This window comes from Nilaparvata lugens, chromosome X (assembly GCF_014356525.2).
Source record: "Nilaparvata lugens isolate BPH chromosome X, ASM1435652v1, whole genome shotgun sequence".
Taxonomy (NCBI): domain Eukaryota; kingdom Metazoa; phylum Arthropoda; class Insecta; order Hemiptera; family Delphacidae; genus Nilaparvata; species Nilaparvata lugens.
Window position 1 is genome coordinate 39,254,263 of NC_052518.1, and position 23,442 is coordinate 39,277,704.

The 23,442-nt window shown below is 35.2% G+C and overlaps 1 protein-coding gene and 1 long non-coding RNA gene across 3 annotated transcripts in view; one reads left to right on the forward strand and one right to left on the reverse strand.

The window, feature by feature from the left end:
* The window catches only part of LOC111054360, a 162,980-nt gene that overhangs the window by 50,278 nt on the left and 89,260 nt on the right, over window positions 1-23,442 (reverse strand). The window lies entirely within an intron of this gene.
* On the forward strand, window positions 13,698-18,658 carry LOC120355016. Its single transcript, XR_005573369.1, has 4 exons — window positions 13,698-13,790; window positions 16,021-16,143; window positions 16,971-17,256; window positions 18,256-18,658. It is a non-coding gene; the product is annotated as an uncharacterized LOC120355016 (long non-coding RNA).

The following is a 23,442-nucleotide window of genomic DNA, read 5'->3' on the forward strand; positions in this document are numbered from 1 at the left end:
AAGTCGGTACTGCCTAAAATCGACCTTCCGAAATTTGATGGGAACCAGACTCAATGGTCGGTGTTTTATGAACTATTTAAGGCATTGGTACATGACAACAAGAGTTTGAATGATCAGCAGAAGGTCCAATATCTTGTAAGTAGACTTACTGGACAAGCAGCAAATATTTTTCATCATTTGCCACCATTGGCTAACAATTATCAAATAATTTGGCAGGCATTATTGACCTGCTATAATGATCCACAGGCGCAAGTCGATGCCTATTTCAAACAAATTTTTGAATTTCGTCCAATAAAATCAGAATCAAAGGCAGGTTGTATTGCGATTTTGGATGGGTTTTGCAGTTCAATCAATGCAGTGAAGAGATTGCGACTCACTGATTTGTCAGACTCGATATTGCTCTATCATGGCTTGAGATTGCTGGATCCAAGTTCTCGTAGAAATTTTGAATCGGCCGTCCGTGACAAGGCTATGCCAACTTATACCGATTATGTCAAATTCATTGAAAAGCAAATTAAGACTCTTCCTTCTGATGAGAAACAGACTGAATCGTTCAATATGAGGCACAAAAAGGATAATAAATCAAAGGTGTTTGTGGTTCAATCTAATGATTCATCTAACGATGCATCTAGTAAAAATCCCAATTGTCTGAAGTGCTCAAAACCGGGTCATCGGTTAGTAGATTGTGCAAGTTTCTTGAAAATGACTCCTTGGGATCGTTATTGTTTGCTTAAAGGAAAGTTTTGTTGTTTTCGTTGTCTTGATGTGGATCATTTGAGTAGAGATTGTCGTAGTAAAACTCAGTGTGCTCAATGTCGAGAATCTCATCATTCTTTATTGCACTTTTTCAGATCAAGTTCCAATGAAGGTGTTGCGTCCTCATTGAACTACAAGGCAGGTGGCACATCACCTATTAGTTGTTGTTCTACATCCAACAATGTAGAAAATTCGACCGTTGTGTTGTCGACCGTCACTGCACATGTTCGAGATTGTAATGATCAGCTTTGTGATGTTCGTTTCTTGGTTTACACCGGTAGTCAGTGTCATTTTGTTACAGCCAAATTGTGTCGGCGTTTGAGACTACCATTCCAGCCCATGAAAACGGTTGTTCGTGGATTCAGTGGTGGTACTAGTGAAGTTCAAGGTCATACTTGTGTGTCGATTCAGTCGAAGTTGGATCCTACCGTCAAGTTTTCGATGGATGCCACAGTGGTAGATAAAATCATCGACAAGTTGCCTTCTTGTGAAATTGACAGATCCAAACTTCATCATCTTGAAAATCTCACACTGGCTGACGACAAATTCTACCTTCCTAGTAGAATAGATGGCATCATTGGTGCAGAGTTAGTTCCTCACTTGCTACGTGGGAGTCCTAGTACAGGTGAATCACATGAATTGATGACTGTTAATAGTGTCTTTGGTCACATTCTGATGGGGAGAGCGCCGATTCTCACTTTAACAACGAATGTGTCGAATTGTTTTACAGCCATCTGTAGTCCATTCGTTAGTAGTCCATTGTTGGATAGTTTTGTGGAACGTTTTTGGGAGTTGGAATCGTGCCCTGCACCAAGCTGTCAACTGAAACCGGAAGAGTTGGAGTGTGAGGTAAATTTTCGGAAGTCTGTACATCGTGTGAATTCTGGTCGTTTTGTTGTTGCCTTGTCATTTGCGGAGCCGCCCAGCAGCTTGGGAGATTCGTATGCTGTCGCTAACGCAGACTGCTGACTTTGGAGAGACGACTAGAGCTTGACAGCAATACTCGTATTTCATATCATGAAATATTGATCAATTACCTACGTCAGGGTCACATGTCATTTGTAGCAGATCAGACAGACTGAGGTGGTTATTACATACCGCATCACGCCATCGTGAAAGCAAGCAGCACTACCACGCCCATCCGAATTGTATTTGATGCTGGTTCCAGAACATCATCGGGTTTGTCATTGAACCAGGTTCTTCATGCAGGTCCCAAATTGCAGACTGACATTTTTGTTTTGTTAGTTAATTCTCGTTTGTTCCCAATCGCACTAACTGCCGACATTAAACAAATGTATCGACAGATATTAGTGGAGGATTCCTGCCGTCATTATCAGCGTGTATTGTGGAGATTTTCGCCGGAGGATCCGATCAAAGTTTATCAGCTCAATTGTGTTGTTTTTGGTGTTTCAAGCTCTCCATATTTGGCGCTTCGCACCGTCCACCAGCTTGTAGAGGAGGATGGAAATTGTTTTCCAGCAGCCAAGGCGAGAATACCAAGAGACATGTTCATGGACGACTTAGTCACATCTGTTGCCACAGAGTCAGAGGCCAGGGAGCTGTATCATCAGTCCAAGCAGCTGTTTGAGGGAGGAGGTTTCTCGATCACAAAGTGGACTTCAAATTCACCATCAATGTTGGAGAAATTCTCGAAGGAAGAGAAATCGTTTTCGTACAAGGATTTCAAAGCAGACAACTCCTTGGCTATCTTGGGATTGAATTGGCAACCTAGTACTGATCTGTTTCAGTTTTCAATCAAGAGTGGTGAGGTCGTCGCTACTAAGCGTTCTATTCTGTCAGTGATGGCTCGTATCTATGATCCACTTGGTCTCTTGTCACCGTTTACATTATTTCTCAAATGTCTTGTCCAGAAACTGTGGAAATTAGGAGTGGATTGGGACGAGAAGCCGCCTGAGTCTCTCTGCACTCTTTGGGAGAATTGTCAAAAAGAGTTGCCTCTATTGTTGAAATTTGCTGTTCCACGTCATGTTGGTTTGTTTCAGGATTCTCACATCAGTTTGATTGGTTTTTGTGACGCATCATTGTCTGGTTATGGTGCAGTTATCTATGTGAAGTCGCAGAAGGAGAGCAAGGAGCCAAGAGTTGTATTATTGTGTTCAAAGTCCAAGGTAGCACCATCTAAAGTTGTTTCAATACCTCGTTTGGAGTTGTGTGCGGCCCTCTTGTTGGCAGAACTCATGAATTCAGTAGTCACTATTATTAGTGAACGTTGTCATGTGTCTCGTATTGTTGCACTCTCTGATTCGACAGTCACCTTGTGTTGGATTAATGCTCCATCCGCGAAATGGCAAACTTTTGTTGGTAATCGCATCGCAAAAATACAGGATTCTTGTATACAGGAGTGGATGCATTTTGCCGGAATTGAAAATCCCGCTGACTGTTTGTCTAGAGGTTTATCACCAGTTGAGCTTGTGAACTTTCCGTTGTGGCTCTCAGGTCCATCATGGATAGCAGAGGACGAATGAGATTGGCCCATCTGAACTCAAATGGAAGAGATAGTGGATCCACCGGAGGCGAAAAAACCGTCAGTGTTGACAGTCACAAAATCTCCTGATTGTAACAGCAATGCAGTATATTCATTGATTGGTCGTTGTTCGGATTATGGTCGTCTTTTGAGAATTGTAATTCTTGTTCTCAAATTCTTACGAATCTTACCCCAATCAGAAGAATCAGATTTCGATGTTGCTGAGAGGTATCTATGTAAAGTGGTACAGAAGATACATTTTTCATCTGAATTTGTGCAATTAGAGAAGGGAGAGGATTGTTCTATGCGCCTACGTCGCCTGTCTCCATTCATTGATAAAGGTGTGATTCGCGTCGGCGGTCGTTTGTCTCATGCTGGACTGGAATTTGAGTCTCGTCATCAGATGATCTTACCAAAATCCGACACTTTCATATCGATGTTGATTGATTATCATCACAAGAAGAATTGTCATGCTGGACCTTCGTTATTGTTGTCCTTGATCAGACAGAAATTCTGGATACTGTCTGCTCGCTCTATTATTCGTATTTGTGTCTTTAAGTGTAACCGTTGTTTCCGTGTTCGACCTAGTAATAATGCAATTATATCCACTCCCAACTCAATAGTTGTTGTGCTTGTTGCATTTTTTCTTTGTGTTGTTTCTTGGTGTTGGTGTTTTTTGTTCTTTTTGGCATGTCTGGATTTTTTCCTTTCTGTGGTTTTGTCAGTTTTTGTAACTTGGCTGAAAAATAGTTTTTCAGAGGCGGGGGTATGGTCTGGCCAGAGAATTCGAACTGTAGCGCCAAAATCCAAGACTGCAGTTCTGCCAATAGCAGGCTTGTTTGCGCCAGCGCAGATTGTCCAGCTGTTTTGCCTTGTCATCCTAGTTTTCAGTTAGTTTTGTTTCATCAGTCATTCTTGTCTTGTCACCCCGTTGTTGTGCAAGATCAAATTTGTATTTTGTCATGTAATTTCGATCGGAAATTTCTTGTAAATAATTGTTTGAGTGAATTATGAATATAACAGCGTAAATAGTGTTGAATTGAATTAATTTGAATCAGATTTGAATTTATAAAGAATCCAGTTTGAGCTTTGTTTGAAACACAGTGCATGGCCTGCAAGTTGAACGCTAAAATACAGCCCGGAAGCCAAACCTATCTTATTCTCAGATTTCATCCCACCCTGAACCTGATCAAAACACCTAATAAAGGCTTCGAAGGGCAAGTAAACAAGATTGGATTTAATCTGGTGAGTTTTTGCTCTTTTTTATTGTTCATTAATGCAGAGTTTAACTGTACAAATAACCTGGCTCAAATTGAAGATTAAATTTTGCCTCTTGTTTGTATTTGATTATTTAAATAGTAAATTACAGTCCACTGGTAGCTCTAGCCTGAGCTTTGTTCAGAACATGTATTGTGTTGCATTTGGATGCAAGAATGGGCATGTTAAAGGAAATGAAATACCATTTCACAGGTAAGTCAAAAATTTTTATTCTGTTAATTAATTTGAAGAAATCTTTTTGTTTTACATACATTTCCAATACTTCTTTCTATATTGATCAGTTTATTTGACCAAAAATAAAACAACAAATTTGGTTATATTCCTAGTAAGTTATACCGTACTGTGATAGTTTCTATGTTGATTGAAAATTTTGGCCTACTTTATAGCATCTAAAATAAAAAACATAGTTGAAGAACAAATTAATCCTTATTCAAAAAAGAATAAATAATATCTGATGCAGAAGTTGTGAATGTTTCCCTACAAAGACTATCATTCATTCTATCACACATTCTATGTATGATGTAATTTATGGATATCAATTTTGTGTTAAGCATCAGCATATAATGAATATAGTATATTTATCATAATATTTGTATACGGTATATTATAAATTTTTTTATGGTATAAATATAAATTTAGTGTAAGTAGCAGCATATAATACTAATAGAATCTGATAGTATAATACTATAATCTAATAGAATCTATAAGTACGAAAAAATAAACATTCAATGAATTTGGTGTAAACACAGCTTTACAATAATGATTAATAATTCTGTGTTATCATCATGAGATGACATAATTTATTTTAGGTACCTACTTTTATTTTGAAAAATATGATATTGCTATCAGCTGAATTGTAATTAATTTTTGAAATCTTCCCATTTCAAATAAATTTAATAATCGTTCAATTTACAATTATAAAATAATTTTATGTGTATAATCATAAGTGTATTATTGTTTATATAATTTATAATTATAAAATAATTATTAGTTAGCATATTTTACTGTTTGCTTATCATATGGTCATAATTATAATACAATTGATATAATGTTTCTTCATAGCTTTCTTTGCATCATTTCTGAAACTCCCACACTGATTTGAAAATAATGTTATCAGAATACCTAGTATATTGCTATCATTACATAATTTAATAATCCTGTGTTATTGAATCATCATAATTTATATTATTTACCTACTTTTATTGTGAAAAATATGAGATTGGACTATGAGCCTGTTTTTTTATTCCCAATCATTTCATGACAGTTTATATTTGTCCTTGTTAAATAAATAAAAATAAATAAATAATACGCTTCTCTTGAATCTGGCCCAAAGTTATTCCCATGCTTGTGAAAAGTTGACAATACTAAAACTACTGCAGTCACAAATAAAAAAATTCTTTTCTTTATTAATATTCAACCTATTACATTATTTTTGCTCTCAAAAAGTTAACAATGAACTGCTTAATAAAGGAAAAATAACGCTTCTGTGGAATAAGACATACAATATAGAAATAAAATAGAAATTGAGACTGTGCAATGCATTCTCCCATAAGAGCCAATGCGTAACAAAATGAACGAATCCCACAGCATTGCGGGCTGCCTATCTTTACCAGCTGCCTCACTTTTTTTGTGTTGCTAGTCCATTCCAGTTAGTTTAAGCCTTGTACACACGTCCGTACAGATTCGCGCGAGAACAATCGTATGTACATATGCCTCAACATTCACTGTACGTCCTTGTGGACGCGATCCACTTATGCCTTAGCATTCAAAAAGCTATCTGATTTGCAGACGACACGAAGACATGGTAGATGTAGATTTTCCACAACATGACAACAATGGCGTCATTCCATCATTGAAGATAGTTATCACAAATTGCAGCAGTATCATTTTATTTCAATGACTTATATAATAAAATCAAAAATAAAACTTGACAAACGATGTTGGTGGGTTGAACGATTGTAGTTTGAAGTAAGGAAATAAATTGCTACATGACATAATATTGACAATTCAATCTTTCCTAGGTTTTCAAAACATTATGTTGTTAATATACTGAATCTAATTCAACTAGTTATCTAAACAAAAAATGATATCATCATGAGGGAAGCAATAACTCCACAAGAACAATTGGCATTAACTTTGAGATTCTTGGCATTAGGCGATTCATTTGTTGGTTTCCAATATCTATTCAGAATCTCAAAAAAAGAAAAATTCTACAATAATTCCAGAAGTTTTGATGACCTAATCAAAGCACTTAACACTGTCTCACAAAATTGACAGTCTTCTTTAAGGAAATTAGCCATAAATTGAATCAAATACTAAATTGCTGCCCATTTTAAACTAACTCTGCTCATACACATGACAAAACAAGATTCTCCAAAAGATTAGCTTCAAGATTTACCTTCAAGGGAATAAGTTACCAGTTCAAAGTTTGAATAAATCTCTCTATAGATAGCCTAGCTATCTAAAACGTATATCATATTGAAGATAACAATTTTAATTAACAACTCTGATTAATAACATGAAACAAACACAAGATGATTTGATAGCCACAGTAAAATAATATTTGAGCTATACTTTCTTGTAGGAACCCTGTAGAGAAGCTTTTTTCACTTAAATTATGCAGTTCTAAATTTGTTAATCATGATACAAATTATATACTCCATGCATGTTTCTATTTAAATATTTGACAATCCACAAATCCTACAAAATTACAAAAATCCTACAATTTACAATTAGTTATTGGATCACAATTTGATTTGTCATTCATTAACCTAATTCATTGGAATTAGGTTATGACGCCTTCAATGTTTACGTTTTGCCTCACCCGTATGGCAAAATCGCGTCCACACATACATTCAATGCTCGCCCGAGGCGCCTTTGAGCACGCCAAAATACCGACAGGGTTCCGGTTCGCCCACATGCCTCAGCGAACAGTGTCCACACGTGCGAATGCAAGCCCATACACGTAAACGGTGTACACACGTACGTTTGCCTCGGGTGAGCTTACGTGTATGGGCTTGCATATGCTCACCCGAGGCAAACGTACGTGTGTACACCGTTTTAGAGTTCACTGGTCGACAAACCACTCTCTGTCACAGACAGCACCGTATCGCGCATGCGTTAGCAACGGGTTTTCCCGTTCCATTCAGTCAGTTCTTTGAATGTAACGTTCTTTGTGATGATGGTTACCGAGCACTGTAACTGGAGCCAATCGTCATTCTATTTGATGAAGATATTATTATCCAATGATGATTTATCATTGAATCCAATATAATAATCAATATATTATCATTTTATTTAATAAAAGAAAGAGTACTTTTGAAAAATATAATTAATAAATTATAATGATTGTTATTTAACTGATGTTAAAAAACACCATAACTAAGTCAGCATATTGTCATTTCAAAACAAAAACCGAACCCTCAACCTCCCCTTCTACATTTGAAACATCAATAAACATAACTATTTGAAAAACCTCTAATCCCTTCCAGCATATTGCAATTTCAAAGCAAAATCCTAACCCATCTTTCCACCTTTGAAATATCAAAAAGCATAATTCTACCTGGACCCTAGCCCTTTCTAGCATATTGCAATTTCAAAGCAAAATCCTAACCTAACCTCATGAAACATCATTGAATATAATCCAAAAAACCTAACCACTAACCCCCAACCCCTTCACATTCAATAATTTAGATTTCATAGCAAAATCCTAACCCCTTATCCTATCCTTTCACATTTGAAACATCAAAAAACATAACTCTAACTGCACCCTAGCCCCTCCTAGCATATTGCAATTTCAAAGCAAAAACCTAACCTATCCTAATAACACATTAATGAATATAACCTAGATTAAACCTAACCTCTAACCCTTTCACATTTAATACTTTAGATTTTTTCATCATCTTTAGAACAAAACATAAACATGTGGTTCATTTCATGAACATGTTCACAAACATGTGGTTTAATGCAAAATCCTAACCCCCTAACCAATCCTTTTACCTTTCAAACATCAAAAAACATAACTCCACCTAGACCCTAGCCCCTTCTAGCATATTGCAATTTTAAAGCAAAAACCTAACCTATCCTAATGAAACATTATTGAATATAACCTAAATAAAACCTAACCCCTAACTCTTCCACATTTGTTGAACGATAGACAAGGATAGCAACACCATTGCAAATCGTACACTACCATTATAACGTGGACCTCACTATAGATACTCAAAGAATACTTTTGATTAACTATGTTATAACTGTGACTGTTGCTGGCCGTTACTCTGTTTCTGAGACAAAGAGAAGCTGCTCTTGTAGATGCTATGGTTTGTCGATGCTATGTCGTGTCGGTGCTATGGTTTGTCGATGCTATGTCGTGTCAATGCTGTGGTTTGTCGATGCTATGGTAGGTAACCATTCGTCTGTAATAAACTAAATTAATCATAGAACTAATATCAAAATTACAAACACTATAAGTATTAAAAAATAAATTTTAAAATTAAAATTTAACATCTTTTACCAGAAATGATTAGTCATATGAATTTAAACATATTATGTTCGTTTTATATCAATTTGTAAACAGTTATTGAATTTTATTTTATTGTAGAACCTGAAGATGGTGTAAACCAAAACTAGTTGTTCAACTATTTTAAAGTTTTTTAAAGAATAAAGGGTGCTATAAGATTTATTTTGTTTCATCACTATAAATATTTTATGCCATAAAATATTATAAAATATTGAAACGAATTAGAGGTTTTATGTTGATGAGTAGCCTACAGTAGGTTGTCAGTTTTTAATTCTCATTTTAAATATTTGTGTGATTTTTGTGTAATGAAAAAATTGCTTACTATTATCATTGTACTTCTATTATTATTATTATTATTATTATTATTATTATTGTTAATCTGTATTTACAGAGCATTCTCAAAAAGATGAGAAAGAAAAGGCTGACAGGTGCAGCTTAGGGATGGGATCTCAATATCGATATTATCGAAATATCGATATTTTGGTTCTGATATCCGATACTTTCATATCGATATTTTGAAACCGATATTATCGGTAATATCGATAATTTGTTTCGATTTGATTCGATATTATACTTTTCATCAACTCTGCTAAAACTGTTCACAGTCCACAGTGAATGTCAACATTGTTATTTTATAATCAGATTAATTTAATTTGTCTCTTTGCATTAGATAGATAGATATTATTTCTTTGCCATTGTACTCTACGTTCATCAGCAATATCAAGAAAACACAAAGCAGGTTTCATTTGAGTTGTCTTATGGCATTAGATAGGTAGATCGATAGATATTATTTTTCGACGTTGCTGAAAAATGACCGTAGAGTACGATGGCAAAGAAATGATATCTATAGTAAGGTCCACGTTAGACGTTATAATGACAGTATTTGATCAACTTTGCTATCCTTGTCTATCATTCGACAAAGCCGGTGGTACTATCCTTTTCCAGGTCCACATCGATGCCAATTATGTTTTGACAGTGTAGAAATATAATTAATCAATGCAGGGAATCGCCATCGCTATTCTCCTATCTTTATCCACTGCTATTATAACATGGACCTCACTATATCTAATGCCATCAGCCATGAAACCTACTATAGGCTACCTATCTATCTGTCTAATGCCAAGCGCAAGCGCCAAATTAAATGAATCTGATTAGGCTATAACTAGTAACATTGTTAGGCTAGGTACATATACAGTGAGCATCTGGTGTTAGCAACACAACTCGAACTTCAGAAAGTATACTTATAAAACTCAAACTCAGAAAGTATACTTATATTAAAAAATCTGAACAACACATACAACTTTGTATGTTGTGAAAAAGTTTGTGGTGCGTTGCTATCACCAAGTTGCTCACTGTATGTACCTATAGCCTAAAAATTAGCTATAATACTAATATACACAATTCAGTTGTATGCTCATTTCACTTATATTTGTAAAATGAGACATTTTATGCTTTCCTTTAACCTTTCAATAATAATAATATCCTACCTAATAATGAATAGGTCGTGCTGTAACCCCATTATTATATTCATTATGATACCATGGTACTATGCAAAATAAATCGAGTGGTTTGACAACATCAGCGATCGTTTTATTCAAGTTACCTATGGTACATTTGTTATGAAAATTTGACATTATTACACAATCATGTCAATTAAACAGAATAACCATTTTATTCCTCAGTACTCTACCGAGATCACATGGGTAATATAAAATTAATGCTTTCATGGTGAATATTAAATGTTTTGTGATGACTAATTTCAGCGATAGCTGTGAATAGCAATAAGGAAGCCCTACCAGTGACTAGGTTGGATATAAAGGCAATTAGCAAAAAGAATAAAGATGAGTATATCTGGAACAAAGTCCAACCCCTTGTAAAATAAACAATCATGTTTGTATGAATAGATTAATCCATTCAACTTTATCCATGATACAACTTGGCAGTAGTTCTGTATAGAAAAGTTATTGGTTACATACATCTAGCCTGGTTAGGTTAGCTTTGGCATTCTATATGTAGATTATCTGTCCTTGGCACAGCTAGCCATAGCCAACCTTACCAAACTAGATAACTTATAACTTTTCTTTATGGAACTGCCACTATACATAACTAATATAACCTATACATAACTAATATAACCACTAGATAGGTACTGCTACTTTATCTAGGTCTGATAAGATACTGCATACTTCAAATATACTCATCTACAATTAATACATTCATGTGTTTTCTTTCCAACCTAGTTACAATATGTAGAAAAATAGATGATGGGTCCTCAGATATTTAAAAAAATAAAATAGGGGAAAACAAATTAGTTTTGGGAAATTCCAAAAGAGTTAAAAAAAGTACTCTTCCCCAAGTGATCGAAGAAAAACTAGTTTTTTCAATGTCTCTCCACCTAATCTGTTTCTTTCTGGACTGATAATGTTTCCTGCTTGTGAGAAAAGTCTCTCTGAGGGCACAGATGTGCAGATTGATGCCAAATACTTCAATGCTATTTCACTCAGTTGTGGGTAGGTTGCTATTGAGTTCCTCCAGAAAGAGATAGGGCACTTTTTTGTGTCACTCTCTGCAGGTGATCTCAAGTATAGAGAAAGCTCAACTGGCATAGTTGTATCCGACAAAGATGATGTATGTTTCTTCCATGTTTTTTGCACCATTTTTGCATGATCCCCGAAAAATGTGTTTGAAGCTGTTTCTCCACATTCAGAGTCTGAACCCTGGCCAGATGAAGTTGGTGATGATTTTCCAAATTTCTTCTTTATCTCATTTAGAGCTCTAGCATTAGCTTCTGGGTCCATGAAGTATAAATTTTTCCATCTTGGGTCTAACAATGTGCTTATTGATAATGCAAGAACTTGTTCAACTTTCAATCTCTTCTTCAATTGATCAAGAATGGCAGCTTTCAATTTCTGGCAAAGATCAGATGTTGTGATGATGTCTGAAATTTTATTACATAGATTGGTTGCAATTGGGATAGCTAAGCTAGATGTAGAATATTTATCCCCTGAAAGATGTTCAGTAGCTGCTTGGAGAGGCTCAAGTAGTACCACAATTTCTAGAAGGTGACAGTTCTCTGCAGCTGTAGTCATCGGTGGAGCAGATGTATGGCGGTGAATAATGGTGTTGAGGACTGGGCTCAGTTTTAGAAACCTCTCCAGCATTGAATAGGTGGAATTCCATCTTGTTTCAACACTCTGAATGAGCTTGAGTTGACTTTGAGCTCTCAATTCATCAGAAGCTCGAACACTATGTTTAAACCAAGTGACAATCCTCTTAACCTTGTCAATGAGTGGCTTTATTTCAGGCACAGCCTCCATGGACCGAAATGCAACTAAATTTAGAAGGTGGGCAAAACATACAACATGCTTATGTTTCCCAAAAGCAATTTCCATGGCCTTCACCATGTTTGCAGCACCATCAGTGACTGCAGTGTGGAGCAGTTCTTTCTGAAGACCCCATTCATCAAAAACTTCAAGAACTTTTGTAGCAATGTAGTCAGACGTATGACTACTATCCAATTCAAATACCCCAAGGGTGCTTGATTGTATTTGATTGGAGTCACTAAGATAGTGCAGAGTTATTCCAAGGAAGCTTTTACTTTGAAGTGTCTCGGTCCAAATGTCAGTTGTTATAGAAAAACTTGATAAAGCAGAAACTTTTTCTTTGAACAGCTGAGATGCCTCATCATATTTATCCATTATATATTTCTTAATCGTTTTTCTTGATGGCACTTTATAGTGTGGTGATAGAGTCCTGAACATCTTGACAAAAGCTTCATTCTCCACAAGAGAAAAGGGCAGATCTGCCTTGCATATTAAATGTACTATGTGGTTAGTAATTTGTCCATGCCTTTTTCCACCTTCTTGAATAGCTGCTAGCATCCCAACCCCAAAAGACTCGCCTAAAGTGATTTGTTTTGACCTACCTATTGACTTTGTTGTTGCACTTGAAGTGGATGGAGCTGCTAAAAATGGAGTTACATTTGGTTCTGTTGAATCTGTATGTGTATCATCTTCATCCTCATCCAATACCGAGTCAGCAACAGGAGATCTTGGCGATGATTGTGTTGACTGTTTTTCCTTGGATGTCGATGGAGCAAATGAAGGGTGCGTTTTTAGAATGTGGGCTCTCAGGTTACTTGTGTTCCCCGATGTTTTAACAATACGCCCACAAGTTTTGCATTTGGCATTTTTTTTCTCATCTCGAGAAAAAAAGACCCACCACTTCGACTTTGGTGGTGACATAGGCCTATCCTGAACTTGAACACAATTTGATATTATTTTAGAAAAACAAAAAAGAAATAAATAAATTGAATCATATAATATAATAAATATACCAAATTATAGCTTATGTGAAAACTAAGAAACGAGAACAAGTTAGTAATAATAACATAACATAACCTCCACGTCAATGTCGATTTGCAAACGCTGAGTGAAAACACTGAAAAGTGAAAACCTGAAAACCACCGATATTATCGATAATATCAATATTCCCTCACCGATATGATATCGATATCGATATTTGGAACCGATATATCAAATGATACCAATATCGATATTCTGTTTCGATATCCCATCCCTAGTGCAGCTCGCCACAATGCTGAGGCTAGAAGAGTATTGCACATGTGCATGTCCTTACCTTTGCTGCCAGCTGACAACATAGAGCCTGGCTTGGCTGAGGTAAGAAAACCATGTGCTGAACGTGGATCTGGAAGAGGGATTGAGCGAGAATATTGTCTGCATCCTTGACTAGGTACATCAAAGAACACTGGGTAGAAAGTTAGTATACATTAATTTTTTTTTTTTAATTGAATTGAATTCATTGCCAAAAATCACATACAAATATTTGTACAATACAATCACTAAAGTATGCAATATACAATTACCTACAAATAGACATTTATTGTAACTTGCACAACAATAATTATCAATGTGATCAATGTAATACTCGGCACTGCCAACATAAGAGTCCTTGTGTGTTGGCAGTGAGTTGCGGTGAACTTATTCTGCTTCAATTCTGGTCAAGTAAGAAACGGTCTGGTAAATTAAAAAGAGCTAAAGAAAGTATTACAGCAATATACAAAAGTCTCAAAGGCTCAGAAAAAAATTAAAAACTCAAGAATAGTACATACTATATGACAAAGTAGAATCCAATTAGCCACTGTGACGTCTTGAGGCCATCATGAAGTGAATATTTCAGACAGGGAATACATAAAACAAAACAATAAAAAAAAGATGATGAGGGAACATTTACAATACCTGGTTCGAGAACATGAAAATGGAAAAACCATTGCTCAATGCTTTTAGTAACAATGCTTCTTGGATACAATATTATACTTTATACAACTGGTTGAAGAATATGTTATGCTCAATCCAATAATCTATGCTTTTGCTTAAATTACGTGTCATTTGTTTATCTATAAAATCGTTTGGAATTTTATTTATAATGTAGCTGCAATAATAAGTAAATTGATGCCTGCATATGGTTAGCTTAATGAGTTCTGTGTTAAATCTATTGTTAGGACGTGTATTATGGGTGCAGGAAAATTGGATTTATTCTTATTGATATGGAGTATTATATTTTTCATATAATTCTGTCTTATTGTAGGGACCTTAAATTCAAGAAAAATTTCCCTACTAGGATAGAGTCGAGGTCTTCCTAATGCTGCTCTTATAATATGTTTTTGTAAGATAAATAATTTCTTCAGATGTGTATCATAAGCAGCTCCCCATACTTCATTAATATATTGAAATAATGAGCGTATGTAAAGTAAATTTTCCATATAATGTCTATGTGTTTTATTTTATTTATTTTGTAAAAAGTGTAAATGAGGTATTCCAACTTTGAGCACAAATGATCTTTGTGTTTGTTCCATTTTAAATGTTGATCCAATAATATACAAAGATATTTAATTGTGTGAACCCTTTCTAATGTTTTTTGTACTCCTGTATTATCTGTAGAGTTTTCATTGTTATTATTTGTTGTCCCTATTTTAAGATTTAAGTCTGTTGCTGGTTGTCCAGTTATATTGGGTGAAAAGGTGATATACTTAGTTTTGTCAGCGTTTAAAGTCAGGATATGATCTTGAAGCCATTTTCTAATAATTATTAGGTTTCTATTGACTATATTGAAAGTTTCTACCCAGCTTTTGCCGCTGAAGATCAATACAGTGTCATCTGCAAAAGACAGAGTGGTGCAATATAGACGGTTTAGGTGAGTTATAGGTGGTTTAGGCTATAGGCTATAGGTGGTTTAGTTTGAGTAGGTCATTCACATATAACAAGAAAAGAATTGGTGATAGCACAGAACCTTGAGGCAAGCCGAAACCTGACGTATATTTAATATCAGTTTGACCCTGAAGATGTAGGTATTGTTTCCTTTCAGTCAAATATGAAGAAAATGAATCATTTGCTGCACCTCTAATTCCAGCCCTATCTAATTTGTTTAATAATATATTGTGAGGTATCGTATCAAAAGCTTTTGATAGATCCATGAACACTGCAAGAGTTTTTCTAAATTGATTATATAATAACAATATATAGTGTAAGGGGACGACAGTTCAGAAAAGGACGCCACACTAAGCTAATAACCAGTAGTTCGAATAAGGTGAAAAATTTAGTTTCACTCTCAAACAAAATTAAACAAAAGGCAAAAATGAATTTAAACAAAATTTTCCAAGAATGAATTATCCCTTCAATGTCCTTTAGCGAGTTTTCCCAAGGATAAGACATAGTGAAATCGAATTTTCATATCATAAACTAAACTACACTATCACTAAACGTTATTTCAATGAGCAGACCAAAACCTGCACTTTGAAAAATCTGTGAAAAACTGAAAAACACAAGTAGATTGAATTATAATTTTATAGCTCCATGGTTGAAAATATAAGAATTATTTAATCAAATGTACTTGACAACTGTAAAACTATTATGAAATAGATAAATAACTGCAACATGAATAAAAAATGTACTGTAATTTGCAGAAGTTGGTGTGGAACATTTGAGTGTGTTTATGGGTGTAAGACGCACCAACAAGAATTCAGAATCATTCAACATGAAGTTGAAGAGAGAAATTGGAGTACATCCAAATGCTTGGAACTTTATTGGTAAGTTCATTCAGTGACAACAAGGACTCACTTATTCATTTTATTTATTTTATCTATTTATCATTCATTCTATTTATTTTATTCAATTTATTTATTTATTTTATTTCTCTTATTTATTTCATTTATTTTATTCATCCATAATGTAACAACAGAAACAACAGGTAATAACCCAAATATGCTTCCTTAATACAACAATAAGACTCTTATACAATTTATTAAAACCAAAAAAAAAAACTACTGTGAAAAAAACTTTGAAAAACACGATTACATGAATTATATAATTATATATACATGTATATGATTTTATGATATGATAGTATTTGTATTTTGAATTCGAAAACAGTAGGCTAACTTTATATTATATGCTATTAACAAACTACGCTGGTACGGTAGCTTTTTGCCGCTGCTAGATCAGCTGTTCGTTTAAACACACAATAATGAATTCCGGGACACCGGGCTTCGATCCAGAGTACAAAAAGCATAGAAGCATAAAAGCATAGTTTTTATTTATTTATTGATAAACAGAACACAATTATTTAAAATGATTAGGGAAGGACTAATATGCACAGCCCAAAAACTGTTTCTTCCCCGAATTTTGATTTATTCACTATAAATAGTCCAAAAATTAGGTTATGATAGCTCTGTAGGTTAGGTATGATAAACGAATCTTGTTTTTATATCTTGCTCACACTTTCTCCAAAATCAAACCCAGCCCTCACCATCAAACAGCATAACAGTATCGAAATACTGTGATAAAGAAAATGATTTATTTTCTTTACAGTAACATTTTGAATGTTTTATGAGAACTAACATTTTTTATTTGATAGATTGTCTTCAAAAAATTGAAAAATCGACCAAGTGACGATTATGGCCGGGCCATGGTGAACCGACCCTTGTCTTGGGAGCGGAAGGCCCGATATATTTCGCGGGACCAGAACCTGATGCGGTTGAGCCACCAATTGGAAGCTGGAAACATCAACATCAGAGACTTCCTATTGGCAGCAGCCGAAACAATCGGGTAGAATCTGCGACATTATGATGAAAATTCATCACCAAACAATGAAGAAGAGGAGGAGGATTTGGGCCCACCAGTGGCGCGCATTCCACCAGTTGGTTAGTGCATTTTATATAATATTTCCAAATATCCTTTCAAATCAGTATGGACCTATGTAATACTTCTAATAATAATGCATTCTTCAGCATAGAATGATAAAAATTCAGAATTCCATATAACTATTAGTTCTGCAAACAGTAGAACTCTTGCATTTATAAACTACAGCCTCTTCTAATACGAGAATGCCAAGGTATAGTGAGGTCCACGTTGTTGACCGAACGTTGTGAGGTCTGTTTTAATTGCATGGAATTAATAATTTACTTGAAAGCTGATTTATGATGAATAATTCCATAGTCTTATTTTTACTTTAATATTGGCATCAAAAGGAGACCCCTTTTCCGTTTGTATTATCCTTGAAATGAATGATTTAAAAAAACCTTATACATACATCGATGCGAAATTCAAAAAGGTACATACCTGTCAAATTTAATGGAAATCTATTGCCACGTTTTGCCGTAAATGCGGACCATAAATCTAAACATAAAGAGAAATGCTAAACAGTCGACTTGAATCTTGGACCTCACTTTGCTCGGTCAATAAAAAATAAATAATGTTTAAGAAATGATAATATTTTTTATTTAAAAAAATTAATTTTCAAATATTTGAAAAATATTTTCATCAGATGTTCAGAAGTGTTAAATTTGTGAGTAGAAGCTACTATTAGTTTTTATTAACACTTGATGATTCAATGTAGGTATATATTCATTCATTTCATTTATGTATAATTTATTAGTATAGTTGAGATAATTGAAACAGTTTGAGATATTGATGTGCAGATTTTGCCATTAATTTTCTTTTGAAATCCTGTATCGAAATCATGGATTGCATGACCAAGTTTCCATTCCAAAAAAGTAAGTTGGATTCAAAGCTTGATTCAAAATGAAATTAGCAGCATCTACTAGTAGCAGCATCACCGTATCTTTACTATGTACAATATTATAACCACAAAAGACAAAGAAGCAGCTGAAACTACTATAAATTATATTCTTAATTCACAGATGATAATATAGCGGCGGGGCAAGACATCGAAGTAGGAGATCCAGGAGTGGAGTAAGTTATAAACTTACTAGAAGAAGGTAGAAAGAAAATAATATATTATAGTGTAAAAAGTCTTATTTTTTAAATTCACGGTATTATTTTAGTCTCTATCCTTTATCTGAAAACTTCATGGACAGTAGCACAAATATTAGTACCGTACTTTCCACCAATAATAGTATGCATGAATAAAAAGAATTAAATGTCAAAAGCTCTTCAGAACCAACATCTTTGCCACATCTTCTCTTTATTACATCAGCAAAAAAAAAAAAAAATCACTGCCAAATCTGATGTCCTATTATATTAGTGCAATATTGTAAATGACCCTCCCCACACACATTCCAACTGTTCAATTCCAATCCTGTTCAAATCACATCCTGTTCAATCGATCCTGTTCACAATCTGCTTTGTAATTGGAAAGGTATGTTCAGTATGATATTCAGTTATTAAAATTATGGTTTTCATTCAATAAATTATCTCCTAGCAATAATACAAAGTTTATTAATTTTACATTGAGGGTTAAAATTTCCTGTTATCCAATCATTGTTTTATTGTAATATTTGTTTACAGCCCAATATTGCAATTTTACATAACCTGGGTCAACATGAAATAATGACACCTTATATATAATTTTGAACAGTTATGTATATATTCTAATTATTGTAAATTGTAAAGTGTGTGTGAATAAATGGAATAGAATGAAGTGAATGATTTTTTTTTCATTTTGTAAAAATTTCTGTAAGAATTGAGCAATTCCCACCCACGACCAACAAACATTACTCCCGATAACCTGAGAACCAATCAAGCGGTTAGCATGTTAGTTTACAATGCACCCAGCAAAATGAAATTGAATATGGATAGACTAGTTTTTTGTTACCCACTTGATGTAGAATAATATTCTATTTATTTTTGTTAATACAGGAGAAGGTGACTACACAGGACCAAATCTTTTGAATTATCGGTCTCAACCAATTGCTCTTGATATTCAGGGAATTGCAGATTGTCCACCTCCCGAGTTTGTAGCAAATCAAATACGGGAGCTGGAGGTTGACTTTCTCAATAATATTGAAGAAAGCTTACAACACAATGCCCCTCTGCCACTCTGCCTGCTGTGCCTTACAAACATAGCAAGCAGACTTGTGGTGCCCTGTGGGCATTTGGCAGGTTGCGCAGAATGCACATTAAGGATGATTAGGGTGCCAACATACCTGCACGTGCAGGTTTTTTTTTATTGGTCAATACTATAGTCATCTAGACTAAAGACTAATGAGCTAATTTTTTCCATCCTAAATTACTACTTGAAAAATTGAACGGTGAATTTCTCATTAGGAACTCTTACTGCTATTGTTTAATTAATATGTACACTTATTGACTGCACTATAGAAGCTAGATTCACTCAATCACTGCTCTGCTCTTTCACTGGACACTACTTGAACAAGCACTACACTAGTTCAAACGGTTTCCTCCTTTTGAGCCTCCGCACCAACCCTCCATTGTCTAGCAGCTGTATCACCTCAATGTTGTCATGTTGGTGCAGTTGCCCCTCATGCCTCTCCGCATGCCTCTGGATCTCGGTGGACACCAGGTCGACGTGCAGGTCTCTATGAAGATCGCTGTTCCTGACATACCAAGGAGCATCCACAATGTTCCTTAGCACTTTGTTTTGAAAACGTTGAATGATATTGATGTTGCTGTCTTTGGTACACCCCCAAAGTTGTATACCATACGTCCATACTGGCTTTAATATCTATTTGTACAGAAGTACTTTGTTTCGGATTGAAAGAATGGAGTCTCTTCTGATCAGCCAATACAGCTTCTTATATTTGATTCCAAGCTCTTCTCTCTTCTTCTTGACATGGTCCTTCCAGCGAAGCTTTGCGTCCAAGGTCATACCTAGATACTTGGCATCATTAGCATATGGTACAACTTGGTTGTTGATAGTTATTGGTATGGGCAGGTCCTTCTTATTGGTAAAATTGATGTGAATCGACTTTGTTTCATTCAATTTCATTCTCTACTTTCTAGTCCAATCTTGAATTTTGTTGATGGATCTCTGTAGTTTCTCTGTTGCAATATGGATATTACTGTCTATTGATAATATGGCTGTGTCATCTGCAAATGTTGCTGTAGTATTCTCATCAAGGCTGGGAATATCGCTGGTATAGAGTAGGTAAAGAACTGGTCCCAGAACACTGCCTTGGGGAACTCCTGCTTTAATTTCCTTCAAATCAGAATATGAACTTCCATGCCTGACCCTAAAGTATCTGTCAGTCAGATAGGATTGTAATATATCTGTATATTGCTTTGGTAGCACTTTTTTGAGCTTGAAAATGAGACCTTCAGGCCATACTTTATCAAAAGCTTGCCCTATATCAAAGAAAGCTTCTGAACAAACTTTTTTCTCTTCTAAGCACATCTCTATTACATTTATAATCTGATGCACTTGATCTATTGTTGAGTGTTTCACTCTGAAGCCAAATTGGTGATTTGGAATTATGTGCTGTCTCTCAATTATTGGTTTTAGCCTACTAAGTAAAATCCTTTCAAACAACTTGGATAGGACCGGTAACAATGATATTGGCCTATATGATGATACTTCATGTGGCTCTTTACCTGGCTTCAGTAGCATTATAACCTCTGCTACTTTTCATATTCCTGGTACAAATTTTAGTCTGAAAGAAGCATTCAAAATGTTTGTTAATTTCACTATTGCTTTCCTTGGTAGGTGTTTGAGGACTGAGCCGGTTATCATGTCAAATCCAGGGTTTTTTTTATTAAGATTTCTTATTTCTCTTTTCACTTCTTCTACTGTGACACACATTATTTCTTGATTCGGCTGTAAGATATTCTCATCCGCTTCTAAAGTTTCCTCTTCATCTGAGTTGATTGGCTGGAAAACGTTTACAAGATGATCCCCAAATGTCTGTGCCTTTTCATCACTACTTCTTGCCCATTGTCTGTCCTGCTTTCTGAGAGGAGGAGATTGTTGAATGGTTTGTTTCATTTTTTTAGCTGCCTTCCAGAGTGAGTAGTCCATACTGCATTCTGCTGTCAAGTTTCTCAAGTAACTATTAATTGATTCATCCTTGATACATTGAATCTCTCTCCTTAGTTCTTGAGTTAGATTGTTCAAAACTCTCTTGTCTTGGGAGGAACGTGATTGCTGCCTTCTAGCTCTTCGTTTTTCAACAATTAATTCTCTGATTTCTGCAGGATAATTATTTCCAGTGGTTCTTCTTCTGATTTGTGGGGTATTACACCATGCTGCCTGTTGGATATCAGTCAAAAACTTCTCCAACTCCCGATCAATATGTTCTTCATTTCTTAATGGTGAGTTCAATTCTATTCTTTCCTCCAGCATCTGTTGGAAGCCATCCCAATCAGTGAGGCTATTTGCTAACGCTGGACAAGTATTTTCCTTCCATAGAATTGAATCACTCAGAGTCATAATGATGGGTGAGTGGTCGGAATTAAGGTCGAAACTATCCTCTAAATGCAAATAATTAACTGATATATTTTTTGTCAGGAAGAAATCTATGAGATCTGGGATTTTCCTTGTATCAGTGGGCCAGTAGGTTGGATTACCAGTTGAAAGAGCTTTGCAAGTAGATGAGATTTGGGACATCGAAGCCACTTTTTTGCTCGAAATCCCCCTCTCCTCTCACCCCTCTTTTGAATCAAATTCGTTAAATGAAATTGCCATCAAGAGACGAGTTAATTTTTTGAATTTTGAAAAACCATAACACTGCATGTTAATGCCCTCCCAGATGTTTGGCATGTGTCTATGTTCTATAAATTGACAATGTGCACGCCCTGTACTTATTACCATCAACAGATGCTTGAAGGGGGTTGTGTCTCACTTGTATAAAAAAGATCACACCACACGCGCTGGTGTTGTCAGGTCTAGCTCTGACCAGCTACTAAACTAAAAAGTGAGTGGGATATTGGAATGAAAAATCATTTGAACACAGAAAAAGTTTATTTACACATTTCACCACAACTATTCATAATTTCATCTTCAATTTTAATTAACTTATCTATACACAAATTATGAGGACGATAATAACATAGATAGTCTCTTATGTCATTTAAATTAACCATGCTTAGAAAAATGTATTTTAATTGTTTTGCCAAACTATAATTTTTACGAGTTGATTTCCTAATTGCACTTTCACACTCATCATACCAATCAATACAGTTTTTTAACCTCACTTCCAACTCGTTGTCAGCAGCCAACCACTTTCTCGGATCCATGATAAGCGAATGAACAAAACTAAGTGTAGGCTGGGACTATTATAGAGTAATTAAGTGGTCTTTCTTCATTAATTGTAGACAGGAGTTATATGAAGGCGAACACTCTTATCTATAGAATTTGGGAAGGGGAAACATTCACCCCACAGGGAGTGTAGCACACGTGTCATTTCTCTGGGGAAACATTCAACAAGAGGGAGCGTAGCACGCGCGTGTGCGCATGCGTCACTTCACTCTAAACAGTCGAGCCGACAAGTTAACACAATGTCTCACTATTTTGATTGGAGAAGTTTCAATGAGTTCTCTGTAGAAGCAAATCCACAAGCCGATTGGAGTTATGAATTTTATCCTTTTGATTGGTTTGCAGTAACAAAGGTAACATTTGCCGATAATGGCGAAATTCACCTTAAAATTATAGATATTGATAGTGAAGGTGACTTTAAACACACTATTAAGTTACCGAAAGAGTATTCAGTGGTTTTGAATGAGGATAACATCAGAAGTTTTAATTCTTGTTCATGGGAATTGAATGCGAGCGGGAATCGTATATTCTTAAGACAGTTTCATGGTAACTATAGACATTGAGTATTAAGATAGGCCGCTCTGAGTGAAATAGGTCTGAGAATATGTAAGTATGTTTAGATATGCTAGCTCATTCCAATTATACTTACATATTGTCGGAGAAAACACTTTAACAATAATGACTGGGATGCTTGTACAGCAAAAGAGCTCAATTTTTTACACATGCATAATATTGATAAACAGTTTGATTGAACTCTTGACTGTCAGTTGGAAACCAAGCATGATATGGATATTATAGAACTTAGATTATTGTAGAGATAAGGATTCACTTTAATCTGACAGTATAGCAATAGATTATTAAGCAATAGATGTAGAGA